Here is an 11,037-nt window from a genome sequence, read left to right on the forward strand (position 1 = left end):
AAACAACTGGGGTCACATGACACAATCCATCCAATGACAGATGAACTGAGGAACAAGAACCAAACAGAAGGCAGAACAAATGACCAAATGACAAAACAATAGCCAATGAAAGCATGACACGTGAAGGAACAGGGAATCACATGACTAACAGAGGACATGACTGTGGCAAGACTACAAAATAAAAGACATGAAAACATGAACATAAACCAACACCCAAAACCAACCGTGAAACGCACACACACACACACATATATTTACATTACAGTCATGAGAATTTGATATGCTTAATTGGTTGAAGATTATTCATGATACAATGTTACAATGTGAATCTTCTTCTTGTATACGAGTTTTGGGTGAAACGCGACCAGGGCATGTTCTTCACAGGTTTGTGAGATCCACCCATTTCTGAATTACTTGTTTCTTGCAGTTCAGTTTCAGTAAATGTTCTGGATGGCCTGGAGAGAGAGAGTTGTGCACATTAGTGTTTATCTACATAGTCTGATTCTTTTATTTGAGAAGAGCAAGAAAAATCCTGTTTTCCATGATCCGAAAATATCTGACATTTGTCAGAAAAGCCTTCATTTTCGAGGGTCTTTGAAAATGTAAAAGTGCACAAAACCACAGTCTAGCCTGAGAGTGCGTCAGTGTTCACGAGTCTCTTTGTCCTTGTGCGTTTTCCTTGGGCAGTGGGTGTCTGTTAGAGCAGCGCAGTCTGAATGCCACAGTCTCTCTCTGTCACCTCCTTCATTTCCTCTGGCATCTCTGACCTTAATGTGTGAGACTAACATACCAGGATCCCGTTCACATTTGCCCGGAGCGTGTCATGCAGATGTCAGTAGCGCACGGTCTGATATCAGTGCATTTGACTGATGACTCAGTCGTTTAAAACCACACAGGCGTGTTTAATGATTAATGTGCAAAAATCCACAATCTTTATTGAAATGTGGTGGATTCATTTTAATATGGTGGTTTAAAGGCATTTTGCATTCACAGGGCTTGCTTTAGGTAAAGTGATGAATGAATTTTAGATCCAATCATATGCTGAAATGCCGCCGCCAGGCTCAAGATGCGCTTCAGAGTGAGTGAGATTAATGGAGTTTACAGGAAATGAAGACGATCCCTGTGCAAATGTTAGCAGGTTTAGTGAAGGTGGTGTCAGAGATATTGCACAAACTGTATGTGGAAGAGAGAGAGATGCACATGATAACTGTAGAAATCATTTTTACTGATCAAAACAAATCAATAGATCATGTCATTACAGTGTAGGGTAGTTTGGGGTCTAATGCCCTATAAAGCTTGAACTTTCTATTTTGGGGTCGATACTTGAGTGCTCTTTTTAAATCAAACAATCCTAACTAAATTTTACTTAATTTGAGCTTTAATTTCTACATGAATGAATTGAGAACATGTATATATTTTCAATTATTTGTTAAGTGTAAGTAATATATACACATATATTAATATATTCAGTATATATAAATATTTATATATATAAAGCACAGTATACGTATTTACATTAAAATGTACTTAGTCTGAGCTATAATTTCTACATGCGTGAATTGTGAACAAATGTATATATTTTCAATTCATTTATTGTGTAATTTATACATATACATATATATATATATATATACTTTACATTAAAATTTACTTTGAGCTTTAATTTCTACATGCATATAAATGTATAGTTTCAATTAATATATTCAGTGTAATATATATGTATTAATATATACAGTATATATACATATTTATATATTAATTATTACAGCATATATAATGATTTAAATTAGCATTTACTTAGCTTGAGCTTTAATTTCTACATGCATTAATTGAGTACAAATTTATACAGTGTAATAAATACACTTATTAATATACACTGTATATATAAATATTTATATGTAGAGTATATATAAATATTTACTTATTTTAGTGTGAGCTTTGTAATTGTTACATGCATGAACTGAGTACAAATGAATTTATTTTCAAATAATTTATTAATTGTAGAAAATAGCAAATATTTTCTTCTGTATATATAACTGTTTGCTATTTTCTGGGGTTTAACATTTAAACCTCTTGTAAAATTACTATAAGCAAGTTATTAAAACAAATGTAAATAATTGATTCATTAATTAATTATGACATTTAATACATGATCACCACACACTGACGAAGAAAGTAATATATATATATATATATATATATATTACTTTCTTCGTCAGTATTATTTATTAACCAAGCATTTTTGATATTACATGATTTGCTTGGAGCTGTTGAAGTTGTGAAGTTGTAGTTGGTGGTATATAAAAATCTCTCTCTCTCTTTTTAATTATTCAGCACTCCTTCCTGATGGGATGGATTTTTTCTTGTTTCAATTTTTACATGCTTTGATTTGGATGACTGAAGAGAAAACTGTTATGTGAGATGGGACCGATGTAGAGCCTTACGAGAATTTTGCAATAAATAAATAATTATTTCTAATATTGGCTTTTACTCCCTCCATCCCAGAGCTTATTTATTGAGCTGTTTGTGCACCGTGGGTTCCCAGATGTGTTTGGAAACCCTATCCAGGTGTAAATACATATCTAGAAAAAAAAATCTATGTTTTAATAATCTCTCCACAGATTCTATTACATGAACAGCTCACTTCTGCAGCACATGATACATGCCTTTGGGTGAATAGGGCTTGAAATCTAGACAACAAGCCAACTTAATTGTATGTTTGCATTCTTGAACTCTCGGCCTATTGTGATGCTCTCATCAAAATGCATCTTTTTTCAGGAGGGTTGTGTAATTCAATCCAAGCATCAAACAGATCTCATCCTAAAGGCAAACCATCAGCTTTACTGAAAGCAAAGGCATGTTATTGTATAGTATGAAATTTCACATTGCTGTCTGCCACGCTGGATACCCTTCTCTTTAACCCAGTCCAGCTGCACAAACATCTCTCCCCATCTGACCTGCTCCCATCAAAAACACATCTGTTCAATTAGGATGGCAAACCTACAGTGAACCCCGAGATCAGAGCTTGAAATGTACCGGAGTCCCTGCAGAGGCCACGATTTTGTGAATAACAGGTATGTGAAGTTTCACAGGGTGTCTGAGTTCTGGTGGATTTAACCTGAACATTGTGTGCAGAGCCGAACTGCCTTCATCCAATGTACAGAACAACGTGTGAAATAAACCAGAGCAATATTTCTTTACTTATAATTTGCTTGTGCATCTTTCTTTTAAAGGAATAGTTCACCCAGAAATAAAAAAATAGCTGGGAATGTACTCACCCTCAGGCCACCCAAGATGTAGATGAGTTTGTTTCTTCATCAGAACAGATTTGGAGAAATGTATCATTCCATCACTTGTTCACCAGTGGATCCACTGCAGTGAATGCGTGCCGTCAGAATGAGAGTCCAAACAGCTGATAAAAACATCACAATAATCCACACCACTCCAGTCCATCAGTTAATGTCTTGTGAAGTGAAAAGCTGCGTTTGTAAGAAACAAATCCATTATTAAGATATTTTTTAACTTCAAACTGTCACCTCTGGCTAAAATGCGAGTCCTCTATCCATAATATTGCTGTCTATTGCCGTCTGAATCAGGAGAGAAACATGCACAGATCAAGTACCGTTTGCAAACCAAAACAGTTCTAAACAAATATGTGGTGGATTCTGATGATGGACTTTTTCAGTGGAGGAAAAATTATTATGGATTATGGACTCATGTTTTAGCCAGAAGCGGTTAAAAACATCTTAATGATTGATTTGTTTCTTACAAACGCAGCTTTTCACTTCACAAGACATTAACTGATGGACTGGAGTGGTGTGGATTACTGTGATGTTTTTATCAGCTGTTTGGACTCTCATTCTGACGGCACCCATTCACTGCAGAGGATCCACTGCTGAGCAAGTGATGCAATGCTACATTTCTCCAAATCTGTTGCCATGAAGAAACAAACTCATCTGCATCTTGGATGGCCTGACATTTTCAGCATATTTTAATTTTTGGGTGATTACTTTAAGTATAACCTTGCTTCGTCTAAAATTCTTTCAAAGAAATAAAAATAGACCCAAATGAGACAATAGTTGCTGTGCTTTAAGAGTATAGAGCTATAAAATAATAGCAGCTCAGATGATTTCGTCTTGACTTTGGATTGCAGAATTTAGCATTTTGGCAAATTTTTGTACTGTTTGAGACATTATTGTCATCTCTTCTGAGAAAGTTGTGAAATTATAAGGAGTCTTTTTCTCAGGAGAAACATCCGAGAGGTTGAAAAGAAGTATGAAATGGCATTTGAAACACTTTTTTGTGAAAAAATTTCAAGTGAAACTGGATATTCAATTAGAAAAACAGGAAGGACTTGATTTTATCAATCAGCAATTGACTGGATGGTGAGAATTGTCTCTAAACAAGCAGAAATCTTATTAAGAAGGAACATTTATTTTGATTTCATGTTGAGTATAAGAAAAGTGTCCATTTGCTTTATTTAATTTCATTTCTGTCAAGGAGAAACAATTTAGGTTTTTCTTGAAAGAGAAACCCAGATGAAAGTTTAGCAACAGAAATATGTTTTGTATTTTCTCAGCACTCATTTTTGTGCCCATCTATTAATATTAAGATTGCTGTTTTTCATTATCAGTGCTCTCTGTATGCTTTTCTCATTTTAATTCCATTTGGAAAGTCATTATTCTGACTATTTCTTCCAATTATACAATACTGATCTGAGATTTTAGTCTGCCAGATTATTGATTTGTTCCTCCTTGTTTAGCCTCCTTATTGATTATTGATTTGTTCCTCCTTGTTTAGCCTCCTTATGGATCATTGGGTCAGATGTAAAGATTTATATTTTCATAACAACGTGCAAAGAGTAAGAACGTATTGAAATGCTTCTCTGAAAGCTCTTTTGTGTTAGTGAAATCTTCACTCCTCCACAACCACAAGCCCACTATTCTGCACTCGCCAACTACTCCAGAAGCCCGATTGTGTAGCAATGTACATTGCATACAGTACCGGTTGTGTTTCAACAGTCATCTGCATTGTGTTTGCTTCTCTTAGTAAGACAGACACTGAGAGCAGTGTACATACTGTACATACTGTCTGCTGCGCTGAGCCGCATTAGCAGTGATTTCCTCAGAAATAAAGGCATGCAGACATCGCAATTTGCCTTGTCTGATTCATAGAAAAGTGCAACAAAGTTCTTGTTCTCAGTTTTAACCCTGTAAAGCCGGACATATAAAATAATAGTCAAAAAAATCTTCTTCTTTTTTTTTTATGAAACAGCATACAAAATCTAGTTTGTGTATGTTTTTTGTTGAGTATTTTCACAGCAAAAAGACAAGTGAACAACAACCTGACATTTATACTTGCTAAAAAGTCTAAACTATCAATCAAATGACAGAAGGCATAGTAGATTGAGTTTTTCAGCAAGGTTAATAATTTAGATGCTTAGAAAATTGTGTATCAAATATGTGAACCTGGACCACAAAACCAGTCTTTAAGTGTCAATTTTCCAAAATTGAGATTTATACATCATCTGAAAGCTGAATAAATAAGCTTTCCATTGTACAGAAGGATTTATAGGGTTAATTTATTAGCAAAATATTATAGCATCTGAATTCCCTACTGCTCCAGGAGATGAAAGCGTCAAAGTCTTTTTGCTTAAAAGCGTTCCTTAGTGCATGTTATTCTAAAGAAATGAATTGTCTTCATAGTCTCATGAAATGAGATCCCCTCTGAAACTCTAGAGGAAATTAAAGAGAAACATCTTAGAAACAGGAGGCCTGTAAGCAAGCCTCTCCATCTGATCTTATTCTCACTACTGAAACAGTTAAATAGACTGTCATTTGAGATTTTTATTTCCTGTATGGAACTCAGAGCAGTTATATGCAGTAAATATTGTTGTATGTGGGTGAAAGGTGGAATACTGTACAATCTTAAGAAAGGGAATCTGTGAGAAAAAGCCATCAGGTGTGTTGAGGAATGTCAGGTGTGGTCCTGTTGAGGAAAGCTGGCGGCTGCAAGATATGTGTTAATTTCCCACTGTTCCAAACGGCATGAATGAACTCGTTGTAAAGCCACAAATATGCAGTAAACGGCATTTCTGTTAGTGTTTGCTCTGTTCATTCACTTCCTTAAAGACAAAACATTCTAATTAATAGCTTAAAATGTAAAAAAAATAGATAAATACTGAACATAGGTGAATCTCACAGATAAATGGCCATACTCTGTTTCCACCTCAAAAAGAAAAAAGGCAAACATATATATTAAAAAAGAGAAAGTTAATATCTTTTTTGTGGCATTTATTAGTAGTAGTCATAGGCAGAGCGTCTGGCCACGGGGACTTGAGGCAAAAATGCCACTAAATTGGACAAAAATACCCCTGCACAAACAATTTAAATCCATTACGTCTGTTGCTAACAAAGTGAATATGAACAGACAGTGTCGATTGCGGCATTAAATTAAGATCTGTTCATGTTGCACCGTATTTAATTTTAGGCATTTTTACAGTGTTGCGTATTTTAACCAATCACACACATATCTGTTGAGCTTAGGAATGCAATGGCCAATCAGAAGCGTTCAGATGAGTCATCGTTCAAACTCATCAGTTTTGTTGTTCGCTGACTGAATTCCGGACTCTTGCGAATTCTCTCATAATAAACAACAAAGTGCAGATGTACCTACAATGTAAGTAAGAGATTCATTGAACAGTGTATACAGCTTCAGTGATTATAACGATAGTTTTTTTTTTTTTTTGAGAGTGCTTAAACTCGCGATAGATCAATGTTAGTGATAATGTCACTTTCTATATATAATTTAGTCGCTGTTTGAATAACAGTGGAAAGGAAACGTTATATAGGCTAATTATCAATTTCTAGCGTTTTTATTGACTCTTGCGAATTCTCTCATCAGTTTTTTTTTTTTTGAGTGCTTAAACTCGCAGTAGATCAATGTTAGTGATAATTTCACTTTCTATATATAATTTATTCGCTGTTTGAATTACAGTGGAAAGGAAACGTTATATAGGCTAATTATCAATTTCTAACGTTTTTATTCAATTGTAATCACGTTAAATACAAATTCAGTCCCATTAAACATTTGTTTCGCCTACATGACACCCATGTCTGGTTCTTGCCTAAAAAGACGGGTTTATGATGTTTAATACATTTGGCTGCTTTTAGCCTTACCCTGGAGTTGGTTCACCCTCCGCCTATGGTAGTAGGCTAGTAAGTAGCAGTATTTGCATTGTGACTATTTATAGTGATTTGGCATTCATTCATTACTAATTCACTTTCACCGATTGCATTCTCATTAATGTGATGTGTAAAACAATACTGTGCATTTAGGTCGGGGAGGTCGTGGCCTAATGGTTAGAGAGTCGGACTCGTACCCCAAAGGTTGCGGGTTCGAGTCTCCTACAGGCAGGGATTGTAGGTGGGGGGAGTGAATGTACTGCGCTCTCTCCCACCTTCAATACCACGACTGAGGTGCCCTTGAGCAAGGCACCGAACCCCCAACTGCTCCCCGGACGCCGCAGCAAAAATGGCTGCCCACTGCTCCGGGTGTGTGTTCACTGCTGTGTGTGTGCACTTTGGATGGGTCACCATACTTGGCCACATGTCAAGTCACGTCACGTCACTTTTATAAAGTCAATATTATATATACGTCATATTTGTCATACAGAATTGAATTCATGCTGATTAAAAATAACTTAATTAAAATGTCTGAATAGTCGTGAATGACATTTTCTGCATTACAGGAGAGGAGAAGAGGTTGAACAGCTCTGTGCACTTCCCTAACTGTCTGGTTTGGGTCAGCCACCAAATCAGACGTAAGACGACTGAAACAGACTGTTAGGACAGCTGAGAGGACAATTGGTGTGCACCTGCCCAACCTTCAGGACTTGTACAACTCCAGAGTGAAGAAACAGGTGGGTGGCATCATCACAGACCTCTCTCACCCCGACCACAGCCTGTTTGTCCTGCTGTCCTCGGGCAGAAGCTGCAGATCTCTGTGCAATAGAACATCCAGGCACAGGAGCGGTTTCCCCCCAGGCCAGCTCCACCTTAAATAGCTAACACACCAATTACTATCTACATGTTTCTATAGTTCAGTACTCTTATGGTGCTTATGCCAGCTGAGTGTTAGATACTTAATATGTAAATGCATATTTTTATTTATACAGTTGGATATACAGTACATAATGTGCACATTTGTGCACAAGTCTTCTGATTCAAGATATATATTACTTATATTACTATATTACAACTTATTTAGATGTTCTTTCTACTCTTTTGTGTTATACAGTATATGTGTGTGTATGTACCCAGAGCTCCTGGAAACCACAACAAATTCCTTGTGTGTTTGTGCACACTTGGTAAATAAAAGTTCATACTGATTCTGAAACAGTTTTGGTGTCAACAGATTTAAACCAGTTTTGCATTTTTTAAAATTGTATTTATTTGTTCATTGATTGATTGATTGATTTTTTCTCTCTTAAAAATGCCAAAATAAGTCCATTATGTTCCTTGCTTTACAATATTGAAGCATCAGTCAGTTATTATTATTATTAGTAGTATTATTATTATTGTGGTTGTTGTTATTAAAATAATAATAATGAATAATATTAAAATAATTTATATATGTTATTATTGATATTTTAGTGCATAATACAAATAATAATAATAATTATTATTATTATTATTACTGAGGTGAAAACTTTGTAAAACTGTTATGAAAATTGTCACAGTGCTAAAAAGTCTTAATGGCTTTAAAAATAGACTTTGGTTTATTTATCCCAAATATAATTTCTTATTCTTTCTTCTTTTTTTGTGGTGACTTTTACGTTTTAGTGAGATTCATCCATTACATACAAGAAGCTGCATTCACATGACTGTCATTGTATAAAGATCTCTTGACTTTTTGTGTTATTGATCATGTGATTTTGAGCTAATGTGATTGTTCGTGTGATATGAAATCTCTTATGCACCGTCTTGATGAAACCTTCCAACTCCTGTCATTACAGATGAATTTACTGAATCAAATCTCTCTGTGAAATGAATCCTGTTCAGACATGTCAATTAAAGGCTGGAGTCGATGCATTAGCCCTAAAAGCATCTCAGATTACTCTGCGTGCGCTTGCGCTTTCCATTCAAGACGGAAAAATCTGCGTGTGTTGTGGTGCAGAGCTGATGTGTTGAGGTCTTGCATGGACAACAGATTCAGACACGGACAAGTACATGAGAAACTGGGGCAAACGAGTGATGTGTCCGTGTAATGTAGGACACTTGGACACACTAAGGTTGCTGGATTTGCCAGCAGATGGGTGTTAAGTAATCGGGCGTGATTCATTGTCTTCACATGTTGTTTGCCATCTCTTGAAATGTAACATGGAAGAACTGTATCCTCATTTACAACACAATTCACTTGTTTAGATCAGGATGCGCTTCCTGTTACATGCATTATTGCATGTCACTGGTTTAGCCGAATGGATTGTTATTATGCATATACAGATATGATTGTACTTCATGTTTACAGTGTAAAGTTGTGGCTTAGATCCCTCAGAGTGAAACATGTGTTGACTGTTCATGCTGGAATGAAAGACATGAACCACATGAACACTACTTGATGTAAGTATGTCTCGAGGTATTTGAGGTCTATAATGACATTGTGGAAAACATGCCATATGCAGTAGCTCATAACCACTTATTGTAATAAATTTGTGCTTTGCTTTCTTTGTCCACACCTAAAGATGCAATTCGGCAAACAGTTCCAGAGATTATATCTAATTATATCAGCGGCACTTCAGAGGGACTTCATTAAGAGAATTAGCACAGAGCATTTTCATTACAAGAATGAGCTCTGGTTTGCAGCTATACTTACAGTTTTGATGTCAACAGATTTAAACCAGGATTGCTAAACGTTTTCTTTTGTCTTGAAAATGCCAAAATAAGTCCTTTGTGTTCTGTGATTTGCTGTTTTGAAGCACCAGTCATTTATTATTATTATTATTATTATTATTATTACTTTTGTTGTTGCTGTTATTAATGATAATGATGATTAAATTAAAATAACAACAACAATTATTATTATTCAAACAATTTATTACATTAACATTATTATTTGCATTGATTATTATTGTTGTTGTGTTATTTAATTATATTTAAATATTTTGTTCATATTCTTAAATATAAATTTATTAAATTTTCTTTTATTACTTTTCTTTTATTAGTTTTTTATTCAGAGATCTAGTCATTTGTTTTACTATATTAAAGTATAAGTCATTTATTATTATTAATATTATTATTATTATTGCTGCTGCTGTTGTTGTCATTAATGATTATAATAAATTAAAATAATTATTAATCATTATTATTATTCAAATAATTTATAAACATTATTATTTATTCTTGTTCTTCTTATTATTATTATTCTTATTGTTATTTATTATTGTTGTTGCTGTTGTTACTTATATTTTATTTAACTATATATTATTTTCATAATTTAAAATATCAAATTATTTATTTAATTTTGTATTACCTTTTTTACTCAAAGATCCAGTCATTTACTTTACAATATTAAAGCATCGGTAAAAATGTATTGTTGTTAATGATAATATTATTATTATTAATAGATTTATTTATGAATTCATTCAAATTTCTTTGCTAACTTTTCTTTTATTACTTTATTACTCAGAGATCCAGTCATTTGTTCATGTGTGCTGAAGGTCTGTGTAACTGCACAGATAATTGTCCTGGTCGAATATCGGGGGCCGTGTATGTGTTATGTAACTCAAAAAGTGTTATTTTGTGAATTCCGCCTATTAAGTAATCTGGCATTGACTCAGAGAAGACAAAATGGCCTACATTTCAAAGTGACAGATGATGCTAGAAAGAGACACCAGGCGGCCAACTGTAGGGCTATACTGATCTTGGACAACAAACTTGGACAACGTCTCTGTTCCTAGAATCTTTCCTCATCAGGGCCAAGAGAGATGACATACCAGCTGGCTTGATACAGAGATGAAAAAATGAAAACTGAAGCTTG

The sequence above is a fragment of the Sinocyclocheilus rhinocerous genome, unplaced genomic scaffold (assembly GCF_001515625.1).
Source record: "Sinocyclocheilus rhinocerous isolate Xijiao unplaced genomic scaffold, SAMN03320098_v1.1 scaffold864, whole genome shotgun sequence".
Taxonomy (NCBI): Eukaryota; Metazoa; Chordata; class Actinopteri; order Cypriniformes; family Cyprinidae; genus Sinocyclocheilus; species Sinocyclocheilus rhinocerous.